The sequence below is a fragment of the Rhinolophus sinicus genome, chromosome 3 (assembly GCF_057876585.1).
Source record: "Rhinolophus sinicus isolate RSI-liver-muscle chromosome 3, RSI-T2T, whole genome shotgun sequence".
NCBI classification, from domain to species: domain Eukaryota; kingdom Metazoa; phylum Chordata; class Mammalia; order Chiroptera; family Rhinolophidae; genus Rhinolophus; species Rhinolophus sinicus.
Genome location: NC_142503.1, coordinates 195,694,495 through 195,715,550, shown reverse-complemented (window position 1 = coordinate 195,715,550; position 21,056 = coordinate 195,694,495). Strand labels below are relative to the sequence as shown.

General features: G+C 44.3%; 1 long non-coding RNA gene across 1 annotated transcript in view; it reads right to left on the bottom strand.

Moving 5' to 3' along the window:
- LOC141570808 (uncharacterized) overlaps window positions 1-21,056 on the bottom strand; it is a 333,482-nt gene that overhangs the window by 92,542 nt on the left and 219,884 nt on the right. The window contains exons 2-3 of the long non-coding RNA XR_016020575.1: window positions 12,877-12,953; window positions 9,965-10,066 (exon numbers count right to left, since the gene is read on the bottom strand). This is a non-coding gene — a long non-coding RNA (uncharacterized LOC141570808). The remainder of the gene's footprint in view (window positions 1-9,964; window positions 10,067-12,876; window positions 12,954-21,056) is intronic.

Below are 21,056 nucleotides of genomic sequence, written 5' to 3'. Positions count from 1 at the left end.
CTCATCACTTTTTCTCTTGTATTCTTGTTTAACGGATTTCTTTCTTGTAGTTCAGACTAGGTTGACTTTTTGAGGACCATGTGGTACTCATTAGAGCTACCTACCAGATATATCCAGCTGTCTACTTTCCCAGTACATTGCAGGATTGTACTTTCTAGTCTTCTTGACTTTGAGTGGGGCAGAGTGACAAATTTTGACCGATAACTTGAGTGAAAGTTACCTGTTTCCCTTTCAATTGCTGATAACAGACTCTTCAGAACTCTTTTTCATAAAACCAGCAAAGTGAGAAGGTGGTTACGCCCTCATCCCAGATTCCACAGTGAGAAGATATGGAGCCAGCCCACGTAGTGCCAACAAGAAGTAAGTCTTTGGTTTTATATGTCAGTCAGATTTAGGGAGTGTTTGTTACAACAGCATAACCTAGCTTATCCTGACTGATACAAACTATACCATATCAATCACCAAATCATGGAGTCTGGCTCAGACCATGTGCAAAGTTATAATAAAGGGTACCTAACTGGCAGATGAGAAAACAGGAAGATACTTGATCAGAACTTCAGAACTTAGAATGTGAGTCTAATAAACTGCCAGGTACCAAAATATTGACATTAAATAAGAAAAATTCAAACCCAACATAAACATGATCCTACTATTTTCTAGGGACCGTGCTGATTGTTGGGGACACAGTGATGGAAAAGATATAAACCTTTAGGGAGGAAAATCAAATTGCAATAAAAAGTCAGAATGGCAGACTAATCATTGGGAACATGTAAGGCAATAGAAAAAATATATATCCAGGGGTCAGAAGACAAAATTCATGTCAATGCAGTATTGGATCTGTTATGCCAGACTGGCTGTCACTGCCACATATGACTGCTCTGAGATTCAGATAATCATCTCCTCCAAGGGGCACTTTGCTGAAAGGTTATGATGATGATATTCTCCTTAATGCACCAGAATGACACCACTGGCCCGTCTATCAGAGGTGCATGCTTTCAAATTATGTTTCCAGTCTTACGACAGGAATTGGGATAGGGATCATATGTTCCGTCTGACAATTCGATTACCAAAGGCATGGCCATATTAATTTCTATTGGTACCATTTACAGAGAAAGCACCCACATCTATATTCACCCAAGCCTCACAGCACCAGCCCTAAAGAAATGAGGGGAGGGGTCTACGAGGAGGATTGGCTTGCTTGTGACGAGCTTGGGCTCCAGAGCCAGAATCCCTGGTTTGAATGTTGGCCCCATCTCTTACTGCTGTGTCACATTGGACTAGTTATTTGGCCTCAGTATGTTGCAATTTCCTTATATGAAAAATGCAGATACTGATAGGAACTAACTGAGAGGATGCTATGAGGATTTCATAAACAAATGAATGCACAGAAGACACTTAGCCAATGTTATGCAGGTAATAAGTGCTAGATATACGTTAGCTGCTGGCATCACTGTTATTACCATTATATTTATCATCAGCAGCAGCAGCAGCATTTCCTAAAATCATTCAGCTGGTAAGTGGTAAGGACAGGATGTTGAGATCCTGTCTCCTGGTGGTCCCTAGAGGAGCAGGGTAAGAAGTGTAGGTTATAGCCATGGTTACTAAGCAATTGAGGATACCCACAGGCACAATAAAACCTATATTCTCTGGCCTCCTGGCCACCATTGGAACCAACTGGTCCACCGTCCATGGGCTACCGTCTTCTCCCCATGCCAAGGAGTCACCATTAAGCTGCGTAACTCTGAGGCAGCTCAGAAGCGAGGTATTCATTATATCCCAACCAACCTCTTCATTTCCCCAAGCTCATCCAATCCTAATTAGCCCATGGAATCACCTGGATATGTTGAATACCAAGCTCATCAAGAAACTCTCGCTCTGATTGTGGATTCTAAGAGGCAGCCATAACAGCTCAATTTCTCTTCAGGAACTCCATTGATTATATGAGGTAACTGATGAAATAACAACGGATGGGAGGTTGTTTGGGGTGTTCTTTCCTTTTTTCTCTCTCTTTAAGTGATTGCAAGTAAATGAAAGAAAAACTACCTGCTATATGCCGTACATACCATACCATTCTTCCTATAAACTCTCTGTCAAACGCGAAGGTGCTGCCATCGAAAACCAAGAAGCCTCACAGATTGGTGAGAGACCAGTGAGGATTTCTGACGACAAAGCTGTTAATATTGGAGAGTCTGTGTCTAACATTTCAATTCGTAAATTGCCAAAGAATCAAAAATTTACTGAGAAAAATAAACGGAGACTTTCACCTTGGACTGACCTTACACACCATTTTCCTATAGACATCACAAAAGCAGTTTCATGGAGCACTTTCCAGTGATGCGACTGGAGGATTTACACTCAGTGCACACATTGATTGTAATGGCAATTTCCATTGCCTGAAGGAGGTGTTCGGCCCTGTCTGCACTCCAAGCACATGCACAGGTAGTCCCCTGCAATCATCTAAACATCAATGCTCAACTGCCACTCTCTAAGAAGTCCCACCTAATCACTTGATGATAAGTTTCAAACTTTCCAAGGAGCCTTTCAAAGCCATGGCCATAATAAGATGCAAGGTTGGTATTTCCTTCTGTCGTGGTAACTCGTTGGCCTGAGATGATGTTTGACTGTCCCCTGGAGAACTAATCATTCTTCAGGGCCCAGTTCCCAGCCATCATGGCAAAGTCAGATCCGTCTGAAAATAGGAGTTAGAAGAGACCAGGGTGGTGTCTACGCACACTCAGTGGTGGGTCCTAATGAATGGTTCCCATTCCATTTATTCATTCAACAACCATCCGTTCTTTCTCTTATTAGCTACCATATGCCAAGAGATGTTCTGAGAGTTGGGAACACACATATGAACACGACAGTTGAGAAGTATGGGTTTACACACCTTCTCGTGGGAGAGACAGACCACAACGCAGTAAGCAGACAAAGGCTAGAGATGATTCAAATGGAGGTACATGCAATGAAATAATGAAATAGCATGATGATCCAGAGAACCATGTGGCACTATTTCAGGCTGGGGCAAAAGAAAGTAGGAGTTCAGAAGACCTCGGCAATTCCACTTTTACTAATTGTTCCTCCTACCACCTCTGCCCTGTGAGCCCACTGCTTTGTGCTGAGGGACAGCAGAGATATTCTGATACTAGTTTGATAAAAAAAAAAAGGTAAGTGACAAGGCAAACGGGTGGCTGGGGCCAGCAGGTCAGGCCAAGAAGAAAGGAATGAGGAGCTCTCCATGGTTTGAGAGTCCATGCTGCTTTCTCTTTCAGCAAGTACACATTTGACCTGACTGCATCACCCTTTTTCTTTTATTCTACAACAAAATTGTTTTGCAATTACCATTTTACTTCTCTTTAATAAATATTTTTCTTTCTTAGTATACCAAAGATAACCTCCACCAGTAAAAGGAATTTATTAGGTGCTGAATGGCCCCCGGTGATCAGTAGAGATGCTATATAAAATGAGATAATGGACAGAGGTTTTCACCTTTGGCGCTTTAGAGTCAAGTAGTTTCAAAGACACTGAACTCACAGTGAAGAGGTACTTCTGTGGTTCCCAAATGTACATCTAACAGTACAGTGCAGTAAAAAAAAAAAAAAGAAAGAAACAAAGAAAAAAGAATTTTTGCTTTGGACAAATCTGGATTCAAATCTTGGCATTACTCCTTACTAGTGGCATTGTGACGTTGGACACTTTATCTCTTAGATCTTTAATTTTCTTATCTGTCAAATCAGGTTATTGTGAAGATTCAGGATAATGCATGAAGTGCCGGCACAAAACAGAGGCTTCATACATGGAAGCCAGTATTTTTGTTAACAGCTTGGGCAAGTCTGTTCACCTCTCCATGCCTTCATCTCTTCTTACGGGAAATGGCAGGAGACAGCCTAGTTGAAATAGTGAATATTTTTTAAGCTTAAGTCTTGCTAGAGTGTAGGAACTCCATTTCCTTGGCTTCTTTCACGTTTTATTAATTTCTGTTCTTAAATGTCCTGAGTCTTGTCTACACACAGCATTCGTAAGTCTACCCGTGTGGCAGCCCATTCAGTTAATAGAATTTGGGGGCCCAGTGAGTCAAGTGATTAATTCATGAGCTAAAGTTTAATGAGCACCTTCTGGATGGCAGGTTCTGTGGGGGATTCTAAGGGAGTCGATATGGAGATGAATGTGCCCTGACCTCAGCTCTCTAGAAGTTTCCTCTTGAGTAGGAGAGATGACATCTATGTAATGATTATGAAACAGGAAGGAAAACATATGATGTGGGGCAGGCTACCATCGCTCCCTCTCCACTACGGAATCCTGAAAGCTTTGACGAACTGGACCTGGGTCTCTACAGCAGAGATAAGAGGGGAAGCAGTCTGGGAACAGGGACAGTCCACACAAATGTCTAGAGCTAGGACACCTTGAAACTGAAGAGAGGTCTAGTGAAGCAGAAAGGAAGAATGGACCACAAGGCTGAAGGGAGCTGTTGGTGTCACATTCTAGAGGCCCCCGGTGCCAGTTAAAGAAACGTAGACTGCTCTTCCATAGAGAGCTGGCTCCGTGCAAGTCAGAGAAATTCAGGACCCCCTGTGAGCTCATTTCCTCCAGCTTCTGCGTCTTTGCCTCTAAGAAAGGATAAAACTAGGTCTTCTCTCAAGCCTGATGTTCAGGATCTAATGAGAAAATGTACATAAAGACATAGCACAGTGCCTGGCATACTGCAAATGCCAGCTACTGGGACGTGTGGGGGATACCGGCTGTCCCTTACCTTCTGGAGGTAAGCTCTGAGCGGTTGGTAACCTCCCTCCAAGGCAAGCCTGGCAGAGAGCAAGGCCAGTGCAGACGGAAGTAGAGCTTAGGGAGGAGGAGACCCATTTCGAACGCCGTCGCTTGAACCTCTTGTTCCACCTGTACCTGACGCTGGAGAACCTTACACTTTTCAGTTTAAAGGGCTATTAAATTCTCCTGTGCTTAAGCCAATGGAAATGAATCTCCTGCTGCTTGCTACTGAACATCTTAAATAATACAGAAATATAGTCATGTTTCTCTTGTTGGGTCTTGAGTCCAGCTTGCTCACAAATGAATTTTTTTCCCAAGAACTCATGTGGAAGTGAGTGACCAATGAGAAAGTTGAGCTCAGATTAGAGATTTTGGAGACAGGGCTGCGTCCTGACTTTTGTGGCCCAGAGGCACTTCCGTCTCCACGTGTTTCTTCCTCCATAAGAGCATCAAAAATTATATTTTACAACGGGGTTGGTATAGAGATGAATGTCATTCCGGCTGAATTCATTACTATACATTAATTGCTATTACATTAATGTTTGCCTTCTGATTCGTAAGGAAATCAAAATGTTTCTGTGGGTCCCTAAATGCATCAGGGGCCCCCTGCACCATGGTAGCAGGGATGTCAACCCCACAGGCAGTTGACATGTGGCCCATCTCAAGGACCAAGTCAGCGGGAGCCAACTCTTATCATCTCTGTCTGCTTTCATCTATTTGGATGATCATGTCTCACTCCTGAGAGCACGTGTCCTAGTTTTATACCCAAGCCTGTCTGCCAACCTTGACCCTATGACCTGTCAAGGCCAGTGCTGCCACCAAGAGAGAGGGCCCTTGGACTTGCCAAGACTCCGTCCCTTCCACAGCCTCATCATTTGTAAAATGAAGGGACTGAGCCAAGTGATCTCCAACATTTCTTTCCAGTGCCAAAGCCATAAATCTCACCATTCCTTCCCGTTTCCATTTTCATCTCAGAAAATTCCTTCAGCCCAGGATGTACTCAACTCCCTCTCTCTCCCACACACACACACATACTGCAGACAAGTGTGTCTGCATGTCTCCATCCTTAAAAACTTACAAATGAGCAGAGAATAAGCAAAACAGCAAGAAAGGAAGAACAAAAATGTCAGTGGCTTGAGCTGGAAAGAGTCAAATTAAAACTTGGAGCCTTGTAAGATGCTTTATCTAACCTTCCTTACACAGCTTCCACCTCATTATCGTGTGTGGATGGTAATTCCCCCGGGTGAGCAAGCTATCTGCAATTTCCAAAGTGCCTTCTAAATAATCCGTAATCAAGAAACACCAAGCAATCAGTAATTCAACGTGCTTATTGAGGGTCACTCTGAAACGGAGCATCAGAATCTCCCATCTTGAGGAGCCACAGCTCCTTGGTTAAGCACTTAAATTGATGTGCCCAGGTTACCATGGAAGCCCGCCCCTGTACATTAACAATATTATTATTGTGTGTTTCCCTAATACTTTCATTGAAAGATAATCATGTTATGAATATTAACTTTTATAGGCTGCATTTGTAACTGCTTATGTGTAAAGAAGCAGCATTTTCTGAAATCAAAGTGACACTAATAATTTAGTCAATTTACTTTTTTCCATCTCCGTGTTTACAGTCGTGTTATTTTGTTACTGCACACTCTGAATTTTGATATAGTCATCCTAGTAATAAACCATTTCTTGTTCCTTATATTGGAGGACACATTTGTCATATTGAACAGAGTTGGTTTAAATTCAGTCATTCGATAAGTATTTATGGAATACCTACTAGGTGGCAAATCCCGTTTAGGGATGGGGCACCAATGCTGCCTTAACAGAGCACAGAAGCTGCGGGGGGAGATAAACCTTGAAGCCACACACTAGAAATGAGGAAACCCACGTAGCACCAGGGACATGCAGAGGGCATTTTCAGAGCTGCAAGTGGGGGCACCTGATCAATTCTGGGGCTTAGGAAGTATTTTCTGAATTTTAAAGTTCAAGGAAGGTGGAGCTGAGAGAGAAAAAAATAAAGGAATATATGATCTGTCTGGTGTTTATCAAGATGCAGAGAATCTTGACACCCATTAGGATCACTGTTATCAAAGGGAAAAAAAACCAGAAAATAACTAACGTTGGTGAGTATGGGAAGAAATTGGAACTCTCATGCATTGCTAGTGAAAATGTGTGGCGGTTCCTCAAAAAAAAAAAAAAAAGAAAGAAAGAAAACTATGTGTAAAATCAACGTACAATCCATTAATTCCACTACTGGGTATATAACCAAAACAAAACAAAATAATTGAAAGCAGGGACTCAAACAGGAATTTGTATGCCCATGTACAACCATGTTTATAATAGCATTATTCACAAAAAGCCAAAAGGCTGTAGCTACCCAAGTGTCCCTTGAAAAAAGAATGGCTAAATAAACTATGGTATCCACATATAATGGACTATTATTCATCCTTCAAAAGGAAGGACATTCTGACCCATGGTACAACATCGATGAACCATGAGGACATTACGCTATGTGAAATAATCCAGTCACAAAAGGACAAGTACTGTATGATTCTATTAGATGCCTAGTGTAGTCAAATTCATAGAGACAGAAAGTAGAATAAAGGCTGCCTGGCGCTGGGGAGAAGGGATGGAGGGTTCGTGCTTAATGGGTAAGGAGTTTCCAGTTTGGGATGATGAAAAAGGTCAGGTGATGGATGATGGTGATGCTTGCACAATTGTGGGAATGTTCTTAATGCCACCAAACTATATATTTAAAAATAATAAATTCCATATTACGTGCATGTAATCACAATTTCTAAAAAAAAGATGCATAGAACTCCACCACCCTCTCTCCAGCTCTGTGTTGTGTTAGGCTGTGGCTCCAAGGACAGTCTGACTCCTGCCCGTTTTCTAAAATGCCATCTTCCCGGGAGTTGTTGCTGTTTATACGTCAGCTTTGTTTGTAAATACAATTAAAAAAACAACTAAAAAACACCATCATCCAAGGGCTAAATGTTCCTGGGCTCTGACACTGAGTACTGCCATTCCCATTAACAGTAATGAGAGTCCCATGGCTAAAGCTCTGTGCATCATGCTCAAAATTTACCCCCTAGAGTTTGCAGATGGAAAAAAAAAAAATTATCTTATGTACAAACAGAAAAGAGAAAGTAAAGCCAGAAATGGCATTCTGACCATGGAGATGCCACAGGGCAATTAGCAGGCAATCTGGTGAGGACTGTTTCAGAAAGAATCCTAAAGAGGGCATATGGCAGAAAGACTATGCCTGCTCCTGGTCTCCAGATCGGTTGTACGTTTCAGAACAATCAGGGTCACCAATGGCCCAAGGTCAAGAGCCAAAGTTGTGACTCTGACATTAAAACTTATTTTTAAACATAAACGTCCTCTTAAAATGGATGGAAACAAAGATAGACCTGCACTTCCGGCGCCATCCGAAAGTTCTGAAGTTTTTGTTTCAAGTGAATTTCTACTGAGGTTTCTAAGATTCTTGGTGCATTTTCATAATTAAAGTCTTCAACATTTTAATTCCCTCTTCAGTTTGAATCTCCCCTAGAGCCTTTATCGTGTTCTATGTTGTTAGGAAATGTAATCAAATTAACACAAGTAAAAGGGGCTTTATTGAAAGTCAGTTCCTCTCTCTCTCTCTCTCTCTCTCTCTCCTTCTCCCTCTCTTTTCACCCCTTCTCTGTGCCTCTCTATCAGTCGATTCCTACCCTCTATTCTCTGTTTCTCTCTGTCTGTCTCTGTATCTTTATCTTTCTCTCTGTCTTTCTCTAATCTCTCTCTTGGTTTCTATTTATTGATTTCTCTCTCTCTCTCTCTCTCTCTCTCTCTCTCTCTCTCTCTCTCTCTCTCTCTCTCTCTCTCTCTCATCTCTATGACATGTCATGTGTTCTCATTCCTACTCTTCTCCACATTACTTCATGCTCCAGCTTCTACCTACAGATGACACACCAGCTTCCTTTACTTCCTTGACAAAAATGGCTCCCAATCAATACAAGCCCTCCCCCATTTCCATGCCACTAATACCTAACTAGGTACATCTCTGTGACTTACTCAAACTCTCCAGAAAGAGAACCTGATGGGCCACCACCTTCCCAATGGATTAGGTGCTTTCTATCTAGCCAAGTTCTCACCCTTTCTTAAAGAAGTTATGGCCAGGGTTGAAGGGAGTAGAGGAATTATACCACCTGCTACCCACATTTCAGAAACTGAGAGCTGGAGCAACTCTCTGAGAAGGGCATGTGAGTACAGTAGGCAAACAACCCACCGACCAACAAGCAGCATGCCTGGCCTTGAGCTAGAACACCAGTTTACAAAAAGTAGGCTGCAGACAAGATGCTGTCAAGGTGTGTACAAGGTCAAAACGATGTCCACAGTAATTCTAAGACATCGTTTACCTCTCTTTACTCTATTGGCGTGTGTACTGATGATGCAAAAACTTACATGGCAAAACTGCTGGTGGCTTAGCATGAATCAAGGCAGTGGCACCAAAGCCTTAGTCATTGGCTTCTTCACCATCACACACGTGAAGTTAAAAAAGAACAATTCCCTTAACAATAGCCCTTAAGAATATCCTCAATGATGCAGCAAAAATAATTAATTTTATTATTTCTCGAGTCTTACTGGCACTTCCTTTTTATATTTTGTGTTTGAAAAAATGGGAAGTATACATAGAGCACGTCTCTTGCACCCCAAAGTATGATGCTTTTCCTGAGGAAAACACACGTGCGATTGCTTGAGTTGCCAACTAAACTACCCACTTTTTTATGCAACAGCATTTTTACTTAGAGGAACAACTGACAGAAAAATTATGGATATTCAGACTTGAATATTTAGCAGACATTTCTCTCAATGGTGAATAAAATGAGTCTGTCTTTTCCAAGGAAACAAATGACAATATCAGGTTTCAAATTAAACTGTTTGAATATTTAAAAACTTCTATCTGGTACCATGAGCTTGACAGCTCCTCTGGAATGTCCAATATAACAGGACATCTGTCTTACCCCATCACCAATAGCCTAGCGAATCTACCGTAACTTCAGCTGTCCTCTCTCCACCAATGGCATCTCCATGCTTCCAGCACCTCTACAAACAATTTGCTTTTTAATACTGTTGCCTCTCTTCCCCACTTACATGCAGAGTCCAACCATATAACCTTATGAGCACTGCTTCCGCCTGGTTCTGAGCCACCATCATCCCTTACCTGAGTCACTGCAGTGGCCTCCTAACTGGTTTCTTGCTTCCACCAATGAACTTTTGAATCACTTTTCAAAGGGAAACCAAGGATGTCACTCCTGCGAAAAACCTGGCAATAAAGGAAGGAAGAAATTAGAAAACCACCACTAAAAAATGATATGAATAAATGCTGCAGGCAAAATCTAACTGATAAAAATGTTCAAATGAGTGGGCAAAGCTTTAAGGATAAATAAGATATTTTCATAGTCTCAATACATCTCCTCCCCCAATTTCCAAATGACAGTAGTGGTCTTCACATATGGTTATAAATTCTTTGATACCCCTCCCTCTAGGAGATAGAGCTTAATGAAATCTGCTGAATGTGACTGGACCTAGTAGCTTGATTCCAATGAGTGAAGTGTGAAAAACTAAAGATAGTAACTTCATAGAAGAGAAACCTGGCAAACACCACCTTAGTGAAGTGATCAAGGTTAAATCACCAGTGCTGAGTCACGTGTCCCGACATGAAGGGACAAGAAGAGCACATCACATCTGTGATGCTCTTTCCCACACCCTTGGACTATCCATGAGGAAATGTGAGACATACCCAGATTGAGGCACATTCAACAAAATACCTGACTGCTTTGCAAAAGTGTCAAGGTCCAAAAAAGACCAAGAAACCGTCACCAATTAGAGGACGCCAAGGAGATGTTGAACAAACTAATCTGGACCCCGAAACAGAAAAAAGAAAGTGAAGAAATGGAAAAATCCAAATAAAGTCTGCAGTTAGGTTTATGGTATTGCATCAAAGTGGATTTCTTAGGTTTGATCAATGCACAATGGTTATGCAAGATGTGAACATTAGAGGAAGATGGGTGAAAGGTAGAGGGGCCATTGGTGCTCTCTGCAACTCCTGTCAATCTAAAACTAGTTCAAGTAGAAAGTTAAAAAAAATAAGCAACAACACCTGGCAATGGTCTCCCATTTCATTCAGAGGAAAAGCCAAAGAAGCCCACGTGATCTGCTCACCTATGTCCCCAGCATACCTCCCTCAGATCCCACCCCCAACCCCACCTCATTGGTCCAGAACCTGCTTCTTTCTTAGGCTCTTTGCACTGGAAGTTGGCTCTGCCTGGGATGCTTTTCCCCAGGCATCCCTGTGACCAACAACTTCACTTCTTCCCAGGTTTGACTCAGATGTAACTGCGTCAGTGAGTCCTCAGGTGAGCATTCTATTTCGGATGCAACTACCTCCCGCTCCGACCTCTCCAGCTTGTCCTTGCTCTGATCTTTCTCTTGGTTTGCATATCATGCAGCACTGTCCCTACCCTGGGGCCATTTTCTTAGTGTGGTATTATTTGCTATCAGTCTTCCCCACCAGAATGTCACCTCCATGTGGCGGTGGCCTTGCTTTCGTTCTGTGTCCACGGTGCCTGAAACATGGGGCTCAGCACACTTGGTTGAGTTAATACGCTTTCCTATGTCTTTCCTAGCATTTAGCTTGACTTACTTGCTGTCAATGTACCTGTGCCTAAGATTCACCAAACGCTGAAGAGGGTAGAGACCTTCGCTGCAGAGAAAACATGCGCAAAGGATCCCTTCGCATCAGCATAGGAATAGTAGCGAGCTTCTCTGCTCCAGAGAAGGGTGTACTATGCCTTGAAAGTCAGAGATGGAAAGGTAAGCCTGCATCCAAGGCAACATGTACGCCAAGTAGAAAGTTATAAAAGATTTAGGTAAGCTCCCTTCTAAGTACCTTCAAAATTCCCAGAGGGCTTTTCTTATGTGGTAGGTATTATAATGAAAAAAGACCCAGACATGACAAGAGACACATGGGTAAAGACAGCTATTAAAGCAAGGATGATTGATTTCATAACATTCGAAGGTAGCACTCTCTAACTCCAGATACAACCACCTCCCAATGGCGGCTCCCTAATCTGCATAGGTAATTGACAGCTTGTTAACAGCTCATTAAGAACACTGAAAACCATGTGACAACTACAGACGTGTGCATACATGGGGGCAGAATCTGTGAATTGCACGATATTGAGAACTCAATCAGATCTCAGATTACAGGTCAGAAAACAAGTTTTCTATCGGTTTTTATGGAAAGAAAGCAGGGACATCAACCACCTTGTTTTCTTTTGTTTTTTAGAACTTTATTCAACAGTCCTGTCATCCACAGGGTCATGAACAAAACCTGCAGCCATGATCGTGTGCAAGGCTTAGCTGTAACAGCTGCGATGATGTGGGTACAAGCTTAGTATAAATATGTAACGGCAGTTCAGTTCAGTTTCTAAAAACACCCATTAAACTGCTTATGCAGTTTTAAAATTTGTTCTTAAAATTCACCTTTTTCATAAACACAAGTCATTTAGACACTGCCATCTAATATTCTGCAAGTGAGAAAAATGTAAAGTGTGATTTGATTTTCGCCTATAAAAAGGAGATAAGTTTCCTGATTTGCACACAGTTACTATCGGTAAATTTGGAAGCTGCATTTTTTTTAAGAACATTTGAATATAAATAGTGCAAATAATTGTTACATCAGCAAATCTCTGAGTATCGGATGCCCGTGCAGAAAAAGCCTGCTTTCGCGAACGGTTTTTTCCCTGGATGAAATCATGAGTTTAAAGGCCGTGCAGCTCCAGCCGAGAGCTGTAAGCTCAGGGCTCCTCTGTGACCAAGAGCATGCTCTCTCATGCCCACAGAGTCCGCTGACTTTTCTTCTGCCCCTTTCTGCCTGGGTCTACGAGTGGCAAGTGTACAGTGAGCATGGACTGAGGGGTCCAGAAAAGGCTGCCCCTTGCTCAGTTTTAAGGATTCTGAAACCATCCATAGGGTTGTAGACCAGCCTGGTCCGCCCTGCTCCCTGGCTCTGGATAATTTGGGCAAACCCTTTTTCTCCCACGTCTCTTCAACTTAAGTAGATTTTCTCACCTAGTTTGTTTTCCCGTCCTCCATCCTCTTTGCACGGACAGTTCCTTCTCATCCAATCTGGTCCGGCCCAAGGGATTCTGCCAAGACAATGATAACAAGGGGGAAAAAACCATCAGGATTTAGAGAGATCCAAGGAGAAGCCTGGCATCACCATTCACTAGCAAAGTGAATGTCACGAATCAAAAGGTCTCTGTTTCTTCAGCTATAAGGTAGAAATGATGTAATTACTTAAAAATCTTGGCATGTCAGTTATTTGAGATAAAGCCATGGGATAGGATAGAGTCTCAGCAAAATTAGGGACGAGAACTGGTCCCAATCAAGTGGTTCTGGTATGAAGGCCATACTAGAGATGGCAACCACTGGGTTGGTGGCCACTTGACCCAAGAAAAACCAACCCAGAGGCTGAAAAAAGACACGCATTGTGGTCTAACAAGAAGAACGGAAAAACTGGGCAAGCCACAGTTCTCATCTCTAGGAGCCTGGGCAAACGAGTCGTAAGCTGTGTACTTTGATGCCATTACAAACCAGGCTTCTCCTGGCAGGAATAAAGCAAGGGACAGGAGACTGGGGAGAAAATTAATGGTGTCTGCCTCAAAGACACTCCATGAACCAAATACGTATGTAAAGCTCAACACAATGCCCGGCTTATGGCATGAACTCAAGAGACGGAGAGATTTATCCTGAATTAATTTGGGCCTCATCTTGGTCAACCAAGAACATGATGGTGGTTTGCTATAGGAATTCATTTAACACAATAATGGCAACCTAGAAATAAGGGTCATGAATCAGGACCGAGAGCACTGGAAGAAAGCAATCTCCTTTATATATATTTGGGAAGGAAAGTACTCAAACTCTGAATTGAATAATTGTAGATTGAGGACATCTGCTCTTAGTAATGAACCTTGATGTGAGCAAAAATGGCTCTCCAAGCACAGACTGATGTATAGCATCTAAAAACAAAACAAAGTGCAACAATAAAGAAAACCAGCAGACTGTGGATGAAAACAGGAGAAACATCTGGACTGGCCCAGAAAGATCATTCCTTTAGACAGCAAATCTTAGTGAGATAATAGAAGTGCATGTCAGAACCCCACGGCACATAATTTATGATGCGAGGTATACAATTACACTTAAATTAAGTGTGCCATAAATTCTACATAGAACCCGTTCTGTGGGTTCCATTACTAGCACCTAATTGTTTTGTGACGCTCAATGCAATATGTATTTATGAAGCGCTCACCAAGTAGCTCACTGCAATGTCAGCTTCCTGTACTGTTTCATCCTTGGGCCTACTGCTGTGGGGAGGACAACTGTGACATTTCATACATAGTGAAATGAAGCCTTGGAGATGCGACGGGTCACACACCCGCCGGTGAAGGCTTTACGTGGACCCAAGATAGATTCTTACCAAAGGCATCCTACCAGGCTGGGCCATGCCCGTTCTCGCTGCCCTAAAGGACTCATAACATAGTTATGCATATGAGAGTTTTCAACAAATCCCCAATGGAGAGAGACAGTTCCTCTGGAAGCATATGCAAAAAGGAGGCAATGGCGGAAACACCAGAACCATCTTCATGCTGCCAAACCAATAGATCCTCTGACTGCAAATGGACCTCGGGAAAGGGATGGCAGAAAAAAATAAAATGCCAAATTCTCTCACCGCCAACACCTGGCCACTACATACTGATCTTTGTGACACTGACTGCCTTACTCTCAAACGCTTTTTTTTGTTGTTTTTTGAGATTTTAAAACAGTGAATTTCTATGGTCAAACCAACATGTTGCATTTTATAGCCAAATTATACATGTATGGCTAAGAGCCTATCTACAATCACTTCCTAGACCGAAGTTAATCTCGTCTTAGGCCTCAAAAAACAAAGTTGATTTTTCATACACAGACTGGGACTGAGTTCCCAAAGGGCAGACCAAACACCTGTTTAGGACGCAGGCAACCAGAAGACGCCTCTCCCCATAGTCAGAAGCAGGTTTTCGAAGAATTTGATATCTAAAAAACATATCACAGTTATCACACTGGACACTCTTGCTGTTCTGTTTGCATATTAATTTGAGTTTGAAATGCACATGAAAAAGAGCAAGGATTACTTTCAGGGCTTGGGGGTCTGAGTATCCTGGAAACTTCTGGGCCCCGGTGCTGAAGTTCACGGCCCGTCCATCACTAACGTCACAGGCAGTCACAGGAAAGCACCTGTGGAGAGTCTCCTCATCCTGCCTCCATCTGTCTCCATTGCTCCTGTTCTGCTAGCACTCCAAGCCGGGGTCCAGTCTGTATGTTGGGTAACCCAATATTGGCAAGAAACTCAAAGTCAGTGGCTAGGAAAGCAGCAAGGAGGCTTCCTCAAAACCAGGGCCCGTGACCTCCTTTGCCTTGTGGCTGCTCCTCCTCTCAGGAAAGGCAGAGCTGTCACCTCCTCCACCACAATATGTCCCAAGCTGTCCGAAGCCCCTCAAGGAAAACTAAATCCTTACACTAAAGATGCACGTGGGTGCACACATGTACACACACACACACCAGCTCAGGATGGCCATTAATTCAATTCCTCCTTTACCAAATATTGTGAAAGACCTTTTCATTTCTCTCTCTCTCTCTCTCTCTCTCTCTCTCTCTCTCTCTCTCTCTCTGTCTCTCTGTCTCTCTCTCTGTCTCTCTGTCTCTCTCTGTCTCTCTCTCTGTCTCTCTCTCTGTCTCTCTGTCTCTGTCTCTGTCTCTCTCTCTCTCTCTCTCTCTCTCTCTCTCCAGCCTCTCTCCCCTGCCTGTCCCCTTAACAACCCCTTCTTTTCTTGGTATTATTATTCTCTTAAGTGGCACGTGTAGTACCACTTCCTGCTCCATCAGGCCCCACCAAAAGCAACGGAAGCGCTCTCTCCTGCATGACATCTGTCTTAGTGGCAGCCTCCTCAGGCGGTTCTCTTGGCAGCCTCTGCACTTGCCACCAGGCCTGTCGGGTGGCTCCACGCTGACGGGCTGTCACCGCCACCTCATCTTGGGGGCTGCCATTTTCTTTTGATTTACCTTTTGATTCCGAGGCATTTTGCAGGCTTTCATCACTTGGTGGACAAAGTCCTCGGCAAGTCCCCTGTGGCTGTCTTCTATGTAGGCAGCCAGCATAGAGGGAGATCCCTATGTGACTTTGCTTTGAGGTGCAAATGGGACCGGGCTGGCCTGCACCAGGCGGAGCCCAGAGCGAATACAGACTGTCACTTCCCTCCTCCCCAGGAGATGCTGTTTTGTTGGTCCTCTCTTATGCTCACAAGCCTCTTCACCAATGACAAGTGTCCCTTCATTTCAATTAGTTTATTAATCACCCAGCTAGACAACTTGGTTCCATGGTAATTTCGGGGTTAGAATGCACCGAGTTCTTCCTCCCTGGCTGGGCAGAGAGCTCATTAAAGCACCGCCCATGCTCTCCAGAAAACTCTTTCCTTGCCTCTGCGCACACAGCCCAGTGAAACAATCCGACACTGTTCCTGCCCCGGCGGACCAAGCGACAGCGACGACAGGGTTAAATTGCTAATGGAGGTTTCTTGAGGTCTGCCAGAGCCCGGTCTCCAACACTTACATCTGTTCAACAATTATTACAGCATTTTTGTCATAAAAAATTCAACACCCTGAGTGTCGTGCTAGCAAAACCTGAAAATTTATGCAGTGAATAGAATAGCTAATTTCTCTGAGGAAATGCAGGGGGAAAATTACAGATTTTACTTAAATTCCAAACACCAGAGCACACACATCTGACGCCCTCTTTGGGTTTTGTCACACCACCGGACCGAAGGGAGACTTTCCATCCGTCGAGGGGCAGGAATGGCTCTCAATGCATGTTCCCACCTTGGAAGAAAGCACACTGTGACACTCCGAACATGTCTGTACGCCCACCCTCGGTGTCTTTAAAGACCTCTCCCCAAGTAATTTCGCACGTGGTAAGGAATCAGACTTCGGTTCAGAGTGAGGGTGGCATGACTGGTTTGCTTCTTAACACTCCCTTTTTGCAATTTGCCCCACGCCTTTAAAACAACTCCTTGTAGAAAACATAGGGGTGGGGAAGGACTCCGGCAGCTTACCAGAGTCTTTAATCTCCTTAATTCGTTCTAATGCTCTGTGATGCTAGCAATCCAGCCCTGGAGTTTGCATGTCTCCTCCATAAAGGTCTGGAATATGGATTTTATGTTAAAACTAAAGCTGTCTAGTTAGGATGCTGGTGGAGTGGAACAAAATGCTACAGGCGATCGTCGACTATTCTCCAGGGCCGGAGCCTGACTCCCCAACTGGGTGTTTGCCACCGTAATGATGACTGCAACCGGGATGAACAGGAATTTCTTGCAGTGTCACCATGGTGGCACCATCAACATGCTTCCAGCTATTCAGAAATTTGGCTGCAAAGAGAGGATACATGCTCCTCTCTTTCAAAGACTGTTCCAGGGCTTCTGACTTATTTATCCTGGAACATGGTGGTGAAAAGCACCACCTACCTGCCCAAGCACTCTGCCGCCTACATGCCCCAGTTCAGGCCGGCTAACTATTTTCACCGCAGGAGTGCGGTTCTCCTTCCCACTCAGCCCAGGGCTGGGGAGCAGCGGCCAGGGAAAACACACAGCTTCCAGGAGAAGACCCCACCACTGCCATTCATGTCTGAAAAAGCATGTGCAGTTTTCAAATAAAATAAGCCCTCCACCTTTCTCTTTACGATGTTTCCTCTCTTCTTTCCCAGCCTCATACCTTTCTTAAAGATACAATGTGCCTTCAGAAGAGCACAGGGAGGAAGCAATTGCAGGTTCCCTGATTAGTGCTTGGGTGGATATGCAGACACGGCTGACCAGACTGGTGCGACAGGCAGTGACAGCTTGCAAGGAGCCCCCCTCGGCAGGCGGGCTGCGCCTCAGGCACAGAGCGCCCACTGGGAGGAGAGGCGGCCCCACCTGGCTCCCAGCCGGAGCCTCTCCCCCTGCACTGGCGACAGCCTGGGCTCTGCCTCTGGCTCTGTCACACAGCGAGGCCTCCCAGTGGGTCTGCCTGCCTGACATCCCCCGTGAGTCTGTCCTGGGGCTGGACACGTGGGCTGAGCCTCCGCTCTGAGGTGGGAGCTTGTGAGTGCAGCATTCATCAGCCAGGGAAGGACCTGGGTAACCCCACACACACCTGCCCCAGGGCCTGTGTGCAGACAATCAGGTCAAAATAATATGGACACTCGCGGCAACCACCTGTGTATTGATAGTGGACAATTAGCATATCCCAGGCTCTCACGCTACTCAGTTGGTCTTGTTTATTCTCAGAACAACCCTATGAAATAGGTATGGTCACCTCCCTTTTCCAGCTGAGGACTCCAGGATGCTAAGGACTAAGCCAATTCCCCAAGATTGCCCAGTACGTAAGCCCGAGGGCCAGGCCCACATCCCAGGCTGGTTGGGCCCCAAGCCCATCTCTCTCCATGGCTCCACACGGCCCCTGAGAAGCAAGTTTAACACGTGATGCACAACGAAAACAGTAAAAGGCTGATCTACCAAATCAGGCATGTCTCCATGGAGGGCAGACGACACTGGACCGTCTGTCATTCAAAGGACATGGGCAACCAACAAACCAGAAAACCTAGGAAGGACACAGGGAATTCACCTGACTGAAGAGAATTGTGCTCTTAGAGGCATCATTTCCAAGATGAGCTTTTATGGTCCTCTTCCTTCCTCTAGATGCGTGATTTTTCCAAGTGTGTGTCTCAGAGAGGAGTAGTTTCAAGGTCCACCATGGAGGAAACGGGTTACAAAGCTTTAGGGTCCACACATCAGTCAATGTTGATCTGCTATTATTTACTTCATATGCCAAGACTTGAAATCCAGGCCCCAGGAACCACCACTCAGTGAGACCCCCTTTCTTGGCCACTACCAGTATTTGCCACACCACCTTCTGCCCACAGGAAGGTCTCAAAGCCACCCTTTCCCCTGGCTGCCTCTATACAAGGCACTCAGACCTTAACAGCAGCACAAAAGGATCATTTTTGTTTCCATGGATACTTTGTATTAGTTACTTGTAGCTGTACAACAAATTATCCCAAAGCATAGTGGCTTGAAACAACAATATTCATTATCTCACAGTTTCTCTAGGTCACGAAGAGACACATCTTAATTGGGTTCTGTTTCAGGGTCTGTCCAGGAGATGACCAAGGTGGTAGCAGCTTCTGCAGTCATCAGAAGACCCAAGGGGAGAAGCATCCCTTGCAAGCTCACTCCTGTGGTTATTGGTGGGACCCGGGAACTTAGAGGCTATTGGGCTGAAGACCTCCACTCTTTACTGGCTGTTGGGTGGAGGTTGTCCCCAGATCCTGGCCCTGTGGGCATCTGCATACAGTAGCTCCCAATATGGCAGTTTGGCTCTGACATGTATGCAGGTAAGAAAACAAGAGAGGGAGACAGAGAGAGTGTGATGGGAATCTGTCTCTCATAATCTAATCCAGAAGTGACATCCCATCACTTTTGTCATATTCTGTTTGCTAGACTGATTCACCAGCCTGCCCACACGCAAGTGGAGGCGATTACACAGGATGTGAATACCGGGCAGTGCAGGTCCCTGGGAATCACCTTAAAAACTATCTACCACAACCTCAACCCCACCCTCGTAGGAAAAAGAGTTGTAAAATGCCATGACCTCACCTATCACAGAAGGGCCTGGACCTCTTGTTTAGTTCCCCAGGACTGGGCACCAAAATTTTGTCACTCGGTGGGTAGCATCTAAGGACACTACAATGCCTGCTCCTCTTTTTCTACAAAGCCCCATCCTTAAAACAACGAAACCTATTATACTGTAGTATCATTGCCATTTACTGAGTCCCCGCTTCAGACCAGGCATTAAACTGAGCCTTTGAATATTTTATTTCACTCAGCCCTTCGAGTAAGCCAAAGTGGTGACATTTAGTGAGTAGGTGAGGACTAAGAAGTTCGGTGATGTTAAGGACGTCACCCGGTCACTTCAATTCAAATGCAGGTTGTATTTTGTCCACTCAGTCAGGGACTTCCAGAAATACGTCTGCAACTTCATTTCAGAGGAATCATGCATCTACCCAGGGCCTTGTTGTATTCAAACTCATCTCCACGATCAAATCCAAAAACAAATTCTTATCCACGCTACGTGTAATGTTGTCTGAGGTCTCGCACAACCCTGTGTTCCAGATTTTTAAGTGAACGAGGTTATTTTATCCAGTTAATAAAACAGTTCTATAAATACACAAATAAACATTAAAACGTTATATTAGTTTGAACCAGATGACATCAACACTGTTAGCGATTAAAATATCAAATACTAGCAATTCTATACAGTTTTGTCTAATATATTTTTGTTATCGTCTTGTCTAAACAAATGATCTTTATATATGAACAAATGTCTTCATATTATAAATGATCCTTATCTATAGCACATCTATAGATTTTAAAAAAGAGAGAGAGGGTTGTTGGCACAGTAGATAAACACTGTGCCTGCTTCCTTTCATGAAAACATCAGAATTACACCTAAATCATAGAACAATCAACCGGGAGAACCATCTGAAATCTGGCTGAAGAGAAATTTTAAAACTAAGGATGTAAAGAAGTAGCCGTGTGGAAACTGGTAGGAGGGGCAGAGACAGGCACCAGGCTGGCCCCAAACCTCTGTGTGGCAGATAAAAACTGGGAGGGACGTCTCGACCACAGAAGTTCCCCATAGAGGAGCAAAGGACCCCAGCCCCAGATTAGCCTCCCCAGCTGGAGTACTGGGGTCGGGAACAGGAGCCCTCACATCTGGCTGTGAAAAACAGTGGGGATTCAACCATCTGAGTGGGACAGAAGGTTGTGGAAAACCCAGATGCCTTCTTAAAGGGCCCGTGCACAAATTCAGTCATTCGAAGGCACTCACCTTGGGCTCCAGTGGAGACTTGGGGTTTCGAGACATATGGGGAGAGGCTGAGTTGTGTAACTTCAGCGCAAGGACTGGAGGGAGAATCCCCATTATCCCTCCGTGGGACCCTTCTCCCAAGCAGCCTGCCAACAGGCGCCATCTTTCCTGTGTTGAGTCCACCCCCCACAGGCCAAATCTGAATCTGATTGGCGAGGTGAGCTCTGCTGCTCCATCCTACTGACTCACTGAGACTGCCACACCCAATTTGCACCCTGCTGGAGGCTTTATCAGCAGCTGAACCTTATAGGACC